A 10,478-nucleotide genomic window follows, 5' to 3' on the forward strand; every position below is an offset into this window, starting at 1 on the left:
CATAATGTCCCCATTACCCCATATTGCTTCTCATTCCCCCACAATGTCCCAATTTACTCTATAATGTCCCAATTTACCCTATAATGTCCCCCACTGGCTATAATGTCCTAATTTGCTTCCTAATCTCCCCCTGTTCCCCAAAATGCCCCAATTTGCTCCATAATGTCCCCCATTGCCTCACAATGACCCAATTTACTCTATAATGTACCCCATTTCACCATAATGTCCCAATACACTTCATAATGTCTCTCATTGCCCTATAATGTCCCAGTTTGTTTTATAATGTCGCCCACTGCCCTATAATGACCCAATATCCTTCATAATGTCCCCCACTCACCCATAATGTCCCTCATTGCCCCATAATGTCCCAATTTGTTTTATAATATCCCCCACTGCCCTATAATCTCCCAATATGCTTTATAATTACCCCATTCACCCATACAAGCCCTCATTGCCTCATAATGTCACTTGTAAAGTAAAACCGCTCCTCCCCCACCACAGCTCACTCATCTAAACTTATTGTACATGTCCTCTTTGGCTCCTCTGGAGCACTTACGTGTGCTCCGCTGATGATGGCATGTTAGTGCGGTGCTGAGGAGCTCCTCTGCTTCAGTCCTGTTGCCGCACTGTTCAAATGTATGCGTGGCTGAAAACAAATGCGCATTCATTTGAATAGAGGCGGGGTCTCCAGGTCCTTTACACTGCATATGTGTAGGCCTAGACTCTCATAGTGCAGCTGTAGTGCCCCTGAAACCGGTCACTACAGGGTATTGTATTTTATGTATTTTACAATGTCCGTCCAGCCTGGGCAGGAAGAGGTTAAGGTTTGATAAGTTTCGTTTTGCATCACACAGCCTTGCAAACACAGATAGCAGGTGCCTCACACAGAGACAAAGGGAATTTCCGGTGACCATAACAGTAGGCTGGAACATTCCTCATTCGAGGGCATGAGCAGAAGGGAGTTACAGAACAGACATTTTAATTTCACTTTACCTCAGAACCGCTCGAGAGACCAGACAGAGTGGATGCACAGTGAGCAGCTCCCTGAGGGAACTCCCTTAGGGAGGCAGAGCAGCATAAGAACAAGGTCCAGACTGGTGCATACACCCTTTACTCACCTAGGACCGGCTGGTGGATGGCTGAGGACGCCTAAGCTGAGAGAGCGCATCCAGGTTAGGAGGTTCCCGGTCCATTAGACGGCAGAGACATGGAATGGGAGAGGACAGCCACACGAGAGCACAAAAGGAGGAAAGGAGGGAGCCCACAGACTGCCCTAGCAGACTTCGACCTCTGCCTTGCCTGGGATCGACCGGAGCTCATTACAGTAAGGACCAGCATCCTGGGTGCGACACAAAAACCAGTGAGTAAAAGATCTGAAACCCGCAATCCAGTGACTCTGACTCTGTTTGTCATCACCTTGTGTTCCGGCGATTCCCAGTCCCCCCGTTCTCCCTTCCCGGGGGCCGCTCCGCCTGTGGGGAGCGATATCAACCCAGCTGCACTCCAACATCTTCCTGCACAGGTGGCGTAGTCGACATCATCCGTTCAACCCCTGGAGGAATAAAGGTCGAAGGAAGGGTCCACAGCGGAGGAGGTCGGGACCCCAGTCACCAAACCACTGGCCCGGCCACGGGTATATCGGGTTAGGATTGAAGCTCCTATCTTGGGCTCCGTGGTGTGTCACACAGCGTTAGGACCTTAGGTGAGTCACATGACTGATGTCACCAAAGATTCTGCAACTGCGGAAACTTCAGCAACAGTACAGAACTTGTACTATTACTGACGTCTATGATTGAAAGGCTGGGGGCCCCTCAGAGCATGGGGGCCCTGTGTCAGCTGCCCTCTCTGCCCACCAATAACCGCCGGCTCTGAGAAACAGATGGTCCCGCGGCCCTGTACATTGCTGGTGACCAATCACGAGCCACATGTGAGGAGCAGTAAAGCCACATATGGCTCGTGAGCGACGGGTTGGGGACCCCTGCCCTAAATAAAATACAGCGTGAACAGTTGCCTCCAGAAGTCCTTTAATTAGCAAATTGAGTCCACCTGTGTACTTTATTCTCAGAATAACTACTACTGTTCTGTGAAGAGGTTTGTTTGAGAAAATTAGGGATCAAGCAGTATCATGAAATCAAGCAACACACAAGACAGGTGAGGGAAAGTCTAGTTGTGTTGTGGAGCAGAGATGGAATATAAAAAATAGCCCAAGCTCTGAACAACTCACAGAACACTGTTCTAGCCATCATCCAAAAATAGGAGTATGGCACAACTGCAAACCCACCCAGACATGGCCGCCCACCTAAACTGCCATCCAATGCAAGGAGAGCACTATTTGAGAAGCAGCCAAGAGGCTCATGGTCACTCTGGTGGAGCTGCTGGAGGTACAAAGATCCACAGTCCACATGATAACTATTAGCTGCATACTCCACAAATTAGCTTTTATGGAAGAGTGGCAAAAAGAAAGTCATTTTTGAAAGCAAGCCAAAAGAAGTCCCATCTGCAGGAGCCATATAATGCTGGGGAGAGAAGCTTTCAGTGTTGATGGAAAGATGGATGGAGTTAAGTACAGGGCAATCCTGAAGGGACACCTACTGCAAAAGACGAGACTGGGGAGCAGGTTCACCTTTCAGCAGGACAATGACTCTAAACATCCTGCAAGAGTTACAATGGAATGGATTAGATCAAAGCATATTCCTGTGTGTGAGTGGCCCAAAGTCCTGACTTAAATCACATTGAGCCACTGAGAATCTGTGAAGACTTCAAAGTTCCCGTTCACAGACAACTCCATCCAATCTCACTGAGCTGGAGCTATTTTGCAAAGAAGAGTCAGCAAAAAACTTAGCCTCTAGATGTGTAAAGCTGGTAGAGACATATTTTAAAAGATCTGCAGCAGTAATTTCAGAGACATATGATCCTATAATGTAGTGACTCAGGGGGATGAATACAAATGCACATCACAATTTTCAGATTTATATTTTTAAAATATTTGTGGAAACCAGCTGTGTCAGATAGTTAGCTCCTCTCTTCTGCAACTACTTACTCTGTAATGTCAATTAGACAGTCATTGTATAGTAATATGCAGATTGCCTGGATATTTAACCTCTTCACCCTTGAGCCTGTTTTCACCTTCATGACATGGCCAATATTTTCAATTCTGACTAGTGTCACTTTATGATGAGATAACTCTAAAACATTTCAACGGATCCCAATAATTCTGAGAATCTTTTTCATTGCATATTGTACTTCATGATAGTGGTAAGTTTAGGACGACACATTTTGCGTTTGATTGAGGAAATATCAGAAATTTGGTGAAAAATTGTGCAATTTTCAAGCTTTTAATTCTTATGTCCTTAAACCAGAGAGTTATGTCAGAAAGAAATAGTTAATAAATAACATTTTCCACATGTCTACTTTACATCAGCACAATTTTAGAAACTTCATATATTTGTTAGGAAGTTAGAAGAGTTCATAGTTTATCAGCATTTTCTCATTTTTCCAACAAAATTTACAAAATCATTTTTTAGGGACCACATCATATATGAAGGGACTTTGAGTGGCCTAAGTGACAGCAAATACCCAAAAGTGACACTGTTCTAAAAACTGCACCCCTCAAACTGCTCAAAACCAAGTTCAAGAAGTTTATTAACCCTTTAGGTCAGGGGTCGGGAACCTATGGCTTGCGAGCCAGATGTGGCTCTTTTTGATGGCTGTATCTGGCTCGCAGACAAATCTTTAATAAAAAAAATACTGTATTTTCCAGTTTAAAAGATGCCCTTTTTTCCTCCAAAACTGGGGGGAAAATGCGGGTGCGTCTTACAAACCGCATATGGCTTATCAAGGAGGCAGTGCAGAGTCAGCGGTACTGCGGGCTCGTGGGGTTTCGCGGCGGCGAGCCTGCAGTAGCCAGCAGACTGTGGGCTGCTTTGAATCTCCCGCAGTTGACGAGATCGACTTCAAGATAATGACCGCGAAGGCAGAGCGTATGCAGATAGGACTCTGCGGCCATTTTCTTGAAGCCCATTGCATCGATGTGCGCTTGCGCCTTGGCCAATTCCTTGAAGTCGATCTCGTCAACTGCGGGAGATTCAAAGCAGCCCGCAGTCCGCCGGCTACTGCAGGCTGACCCCCGCAACACCGTATGAGCCTGCAGCAGTATCGCCAACCCTCCGCACACTGACCCTCTTGAACCGCGACACCCCCTCCTCCGTGCTCGCAGCAATGCCTACCTTACCTCCTGGGACCTCCTGAGCCATGACCTATCCCATACGTCCTTAGTCGGAAAGGCACTGGAAATTAGGCTGTACGGGGTTAAAGGAAGGGGTTCAAGTTGTTGGGCAGTCTTTACAAAGTTAACAAAAAGTCTCAATTTATCCAACATAAATCTTATTTGTATAGAATAATATTCTGAGATTGTATCTACTTTTTAACAGTGGCGATAGAGGTGTCGAAAAAAACAAAATTTGAAAATGTTAATACAAACACATTACAAGCAATAAAATTTGCTACTTTTTTACAACAAAAATGGCTCAAAACCCTGACAAGCTCCCTCTATATTTATAAGATTTGGGTAAAAAGACATAACTATCTTGCTTTTTTTCATTGCAGCCTCATTTATCTGTTACTATATTATCCATATAGTATAAAGTTTAGTGCCTGGAAATGCACCTATTCCCTTGAAACAACACACTTAATATCCTTGTTTTGGTTTTAGGAAGCCTCAAAGATCTTACAAACACTGGAAGTGACAGACAGTGGTACAACTAGAATCCAATGGATTCAGCTGCAAAATTTGGATCTGGTCCCCTATTCCCCCTGCATGTTGTTCAGATGTATGGACCATTGTAGTGTTCTGAATCCTATAAAGATATATGTGCCGCCCCCCCCATTATTTAGTAATATCCCAAATTCTGTACTAATCTCCCCCATCCTAGGCCTTTTCCTGATATACATGTCCCTGACCCCATCTTGGGCCCCTTCCTGGTATATATGTCCCTGTCCCCTATCCTGGGCCTTTTCCTGATATATAGGTCACTCAACGTGGACTTTTTCCTGGTATATACAGTATGTCCACCATCCTGGTGTATATATCCCTCATGTTCGGATAAGGTACATTTACCGGATGTTGTTGGGCGATCCCAGCTGCACCCAGATGATAGAGACTGTGGTGGCCGTGAAGATGAAATGGGGGTTGCCGGGCGATGTCTACTGCCTGCGAATGATGGAGACTGTGGTAAGCGGGGACTGTACCAGGGTAGGTAACAAAATGAGGACTCAGGAAAAATATGCTTGAGTCACCCATTGATTCCTATTGTGCTCAGAACTCAACGCAAGCATTTCTGAGCATCGAACATGCTCAATTCGAGTACCAAATACCTGTGCACTTTGGTGCTCGCTCATCACTTCTTATTACATCTTTTATACAAGGGTTGTATATTTGAGGTTCAAAAGATTGTCAAAACTTAACTGTAGTGTTTAACAAAATGTAGGGTCAAATGAAATCTCAATAGACAGGGTAATGCACATAAAATTATAAAAACATAACATGGCTTACATTGGGCGAGCCATTATCAGGAGAAGAAGCACCCCCACCACTGGTACAAGCAAAAACAGGCCACAACGGGCCTCCTTTGCCTCTGGCAAGCATATTATTGGGGAGATTGTGGAGAGTGCTATGGAATATATGCCAAATATTAATCTCCGTCACAGCGCAATAAAGTTACCTCTAACAGCGACACTGTCAGTTTGTCAGCATCCTGCACAAAATTGTCTACTTAATAACAAATGATTAAATGGGATTATTTATTGACTTTATTTTTAATTTTTATAAACATGAACAGTCTGTCTCTGTGTGGTATTTAATAGGCTGTTGGTTGCTATCAGGTTACCAACTCTTTCTATTTTGAAGTTACATTAATAACTTATGAAGGCAGTGTTTGTGTTAGGCTAGTTTCACACTTGCGTTCAGCGCATTCCGTCACTATGGAGAATAGCGCAGCCTGTTAATGGACTGCGCTATTCTCCATAGAGTTGTATGGACGACTCACTGTAACGCAAGTGTCTGCGTTGCATCCGCTGTACGACGCAGCGTCGTTATTTTGATGCTCCGTCGGGCGGATGGAACGCAGCATGTAACGTTTTTCTGCGCTTGGCGGAGTGTCAAAAAAACGCAACCTGCAGGAATCCGTTAGGCGTCCGTTGTTTTTATAATGGACGCCTATGGTGGCGGATTCCGTTAGAATGCGTCATTTGACGAATTCCGTTAACGCATCCGTCTTTACACACCTGCGCATGCTCAGATGTGTAAAGTCAAGGAAAAAACCTATAACGGATTGCGTTATTTTGTACGATCCGTAGCATTGCGTTGTGCCACTATATGCAACGTATCCGTTGCATGCGTCACACAACGCAATGCTACGGATCCCGTCCAACGCAAGTGTGAAACTAGCCTTAAAGAGCCTGAAAGTGGTTGTATACATTTCTATGTCAGAGCACTACACACATATTTTCAGGGTATTTGGAGTCTTTGTAGTATTGTAATCTTCCACTAATAAATTTAATAAGAATTACGGTACATTTTTGGGTAAAATCAATCAAACTGAAATTGAATTTTTAACATTTTGATTGTCGCTAGTCCATGGCAACAACTATTTCACCAGAATGTGACTGATCCCATAACAAGCTGTGCATCTGTCCTCCTGTCCTCACTTCCATTGCCCTCCAACAGTAAACTGCCATGAGAAAAAGCTAGATGACTGGACTAGTGGAATAGAGGCTAAAGCAATAGAGAATAATGCAGCATGCGGCATATTTCTGTTCAGGGCAGGGAAAAAGCCAACATCAAACCTTGTGTATTAGGTGAGAAAAATACATAATCAAACATATGTAGGGGTTAGAGTGGGCTCTCTATTATATAGATCTTCACAGAAAATATAAGTTTACTTTCCACCACCTCCATGTCTAAAGATTTCCTATTTTCAGGCAGAAATAACCTTACTTCTTTTTATGTTGCATGATTTTACAATTATTAATAAAATATTAACTGTATAACCCACCTTGATCTCCTCATTAGGATATTGACTTTAAAAATAATTAGTAGCCTCCTGTCTTTTTCACTTAGATAGATAGATAGATAGATAGATAGATAGACAGACAGACAGACAGACAGACAGACAGATAGATAGATACATAGATAGATGGATGGATGGATGGATGGATGGATGGATGGATAGATAGATAGATAGACAGACAGACAGACAGACAGACAGACAGACAGACAGACAGATAGATAGATAGATAGATAGATAGATAGATAGATAGATAGATAAACAGATAGATAAATAGATAGAAAGATAGATAATAGATGGATAGATAGATAGATAGATAGATAGATAGATGGATAAATAGCTAGATAGATAGATGGATAGATAGATAGATAGATAGATAGATAGATAGATAGATAGATAGATAGATAGATAGAAGAATGGATGGATGGATGGATGGATGGATGGATGGATGGATAAATAGAGATAGATAGATAGATAGATAGATAGATAGATAGATAGATAGATAGATAGAAGGATGGATGGATAAATAGAGAGATGGATGGATGGATGGATGGATGGATGGATGGATGGATGGATGGATGGATAAATAGAGAGATGGATAGATAAAAGGATGGATGGATAGATAGATAGATAGATAGATAGATAAGAGATAGATAGATGGATAGATAGATAGATGAGAAATAGAAAGAGATAGATGATGGATGGATGGATGGATGGATGGATGGATGGATGGATAAATAGAGAGATAGATAGATGGATAGATAGATAGATAGATAGATAGATAGATAGATAGATAGATAGATGAGAAATAGAAAGAGATAGATGATGGATGGATGGATGGATGGATGGATAAATAGAGAGATAGATAGATGGATAGGTAGAAGGATGGATGGATAGATAGATAGATAGATAGATAGATAGATAGATAGATAGATAGATAAGAGATAGAGAGATAGATGGATAGATGAGAAATAGAAAGAGACAGATGATGGATGGATGGATGGATGGATGGATGGATGGATGGATGGATAAATAGATAATAGATGGAAAGATAGATAGATGATAGATAGATAGATAGATAGATAGATAGATAGATAGATAGATAGATAGATCTACAGACAAAAACAGAGCGTATAAAGCTGCTATATGTGTCAGATACCCTGATGAAGCACCATAAATCCCCCCTTATTTCAGACCTGCATATTCTGTGATCATCAGTCTCAAGTCCTGTTCTCAGTGAATGATGCTGAGACAACGAATAATTAAACAAATCAAGCATAAGAAATAACACCAAAGAGGTCTGCAGTGTGATTTTTACAGGACCAGCAATCAATGCAAATATATCCATTTATCCAAGAGAATTGTCAATCTTGACCCCCAGTGTGTGCAATAATCATATCAATTACCGCCATGAGCTGCAGCCTGGCAGTGCTGGGTCTGGACTGTGGCTGCTGGGGTCAGCTCTCACTTTACAGCAGTGGATGGTCACTAACACTAACCACGCAGTCACCCGTGGAATGGTCACTACAGCCGCCTCTATGAACCCTCCTGAAGTCCTCTGTGCTGCTGACACTTCTTCCTATATGTGTCCGACATGAGAGCTTTTCCATGAATATGGCAGATCATACAAGGACTAGGTACATAGCAATAAGATTTTGATATCATAGTTCGTTTGCAACAAAAAAAAAATGCATTTAGCTTGTAAAAATATTACCCTTCTATTCTGACTCTCAGGACTGTGAGCAAATATAAATCAGTGTGAACAGCGGACAATAAAATAAAACGCAGCACGATCAGGGAAAGAAGAGACAGGAATGTTACATCAATATCACATCTTTATTCTACAGATATGACTTATAAAAAGAACCATGTGGCAACTGAGCTTTAATATTTGTTCATATTTCGAAGATAATGATGATGGTGTGTGGAGACCAGGTATGCCAGATTCTACGATCCAATGCACACAGGCCTAATGAAGAGCTATAGCAACAGCGCCCCCATCAGGCATACAGGCACACGCCCAGTCCTCTGCACGCCTATTGTCACCTATGGGATGAATGAGCACTGCTCTGCTTACACATAATCGGACATTTGTGAATATTTTATACTATATTCTGATTATTTTCTATTTGTTATTTTGTACAGAAACAAAAAATCATACAGGGAATGTATAAAGTGCTGGCCCCTATTGTTCAGGCTTGTTAATCTTGTCAGTTAAATAGTTCTTAAGTTACTAGTGACCTTAAAACCTTTCCATGGACCATGCTAAGTAACTTTGTAATCACAGCCCAGTTCCCTGCGGACAGATGACTGAGGGGGGATCCAAATCAGCACTCCAGGCAGAATAAAGAGGGGCATTTACAAAGCAGCCAATCCCCCTGTGCTGAAGAGGTTCACAGGGCAGAGAGGGATTAAACTTGCACTTTATCAACACAGTCTACACCTGCTCTGTAAATAGGAGCTTCATCATCATGAGCCCAGTGCATCCCTATACACACTGGTGCAGGAGAAGGCAGTTACTCCCATCTAAAGGTGTCCTGCAGTCTGATGAAACCTGCTCCTCCCAGTATTAGTATTACACCAACAGCACAAGTTATCTGCTTCTTTATGTTCATCATGAAAGAGGCATTGCAGCATCTATCAGATAACATTTAATGGATATTATTATTAAATTGTGGCTATGATGACATAGAACTGCTATTCTTATTAGAAACAGTAGTAGTGTTGTTATTTTGAAAAAATAATAGTTGCAGTATTAATATTTTATTAACATTAGTTATGAAAGGGACTATGTTGTTGCTGTTCGTAATTGAAGTAGAAGGTGAATTATGTATTGTTCTCCAAGCAGTAATAACAGCAGTGGATGGGATATTTATTGGTAATACCAGTAATACGTTTTCTTGATGCCTGTGAAATATTCCATCACATATGCACATATCATCCAGGGCAGCAGCACTCAGCATCCTAATATTAATCGTGATCCAAGTCAGTTGTTTCAGCCTTGTCCCCATTGAGATCATCTATTTTGCAGGGTGCTGAGTGGCTTTTCAGCTAACTGGCTGCATGGACTTCACAAATCGCTGACAAAGAACCTTTAACGTTTCATCAACGTTGTTAGGACAACAAGGAAGTATGTCCCAGATAATAACTCCACTTCAAAGATCTGCAGCTCAATAGAAGTCGGACCATCCTTTTTATTCAGCCACATGAACTAGCACTAAAGGGAGTGAACTGTTTGGATTTTTTTCGTCGTGTTTATTTTTCTCCTATTCATAGAGGTACTTGGATAAAATAAACAACAAGACAATTACTCGCACATAGCCTTTATCCCATTTTCTGCCGGAGACCACTGAGCCAACCCTAGCAATGAGGGGGTTAAAAGAACCCAGATCCATTAGCCAGAATATAAACCTG

Source organism: Anomaloglossus baeobatrachus, chromosome 3 (assembly GCF_048569485.1).
Source record: "Anomaloglossus baeobatrachus isolate aAnoBae1 chromosome 3, aAnoBae1.hap1, whole genome shotgun sequence".
In the NCBI taxonomy this organism is placed as follows: Eukaryota; Metazoa; Chordata; class Amphibia; order Anura; family Aromobatidae; genus Anomaloglossus; species Anomaloglossus baeobatrachus.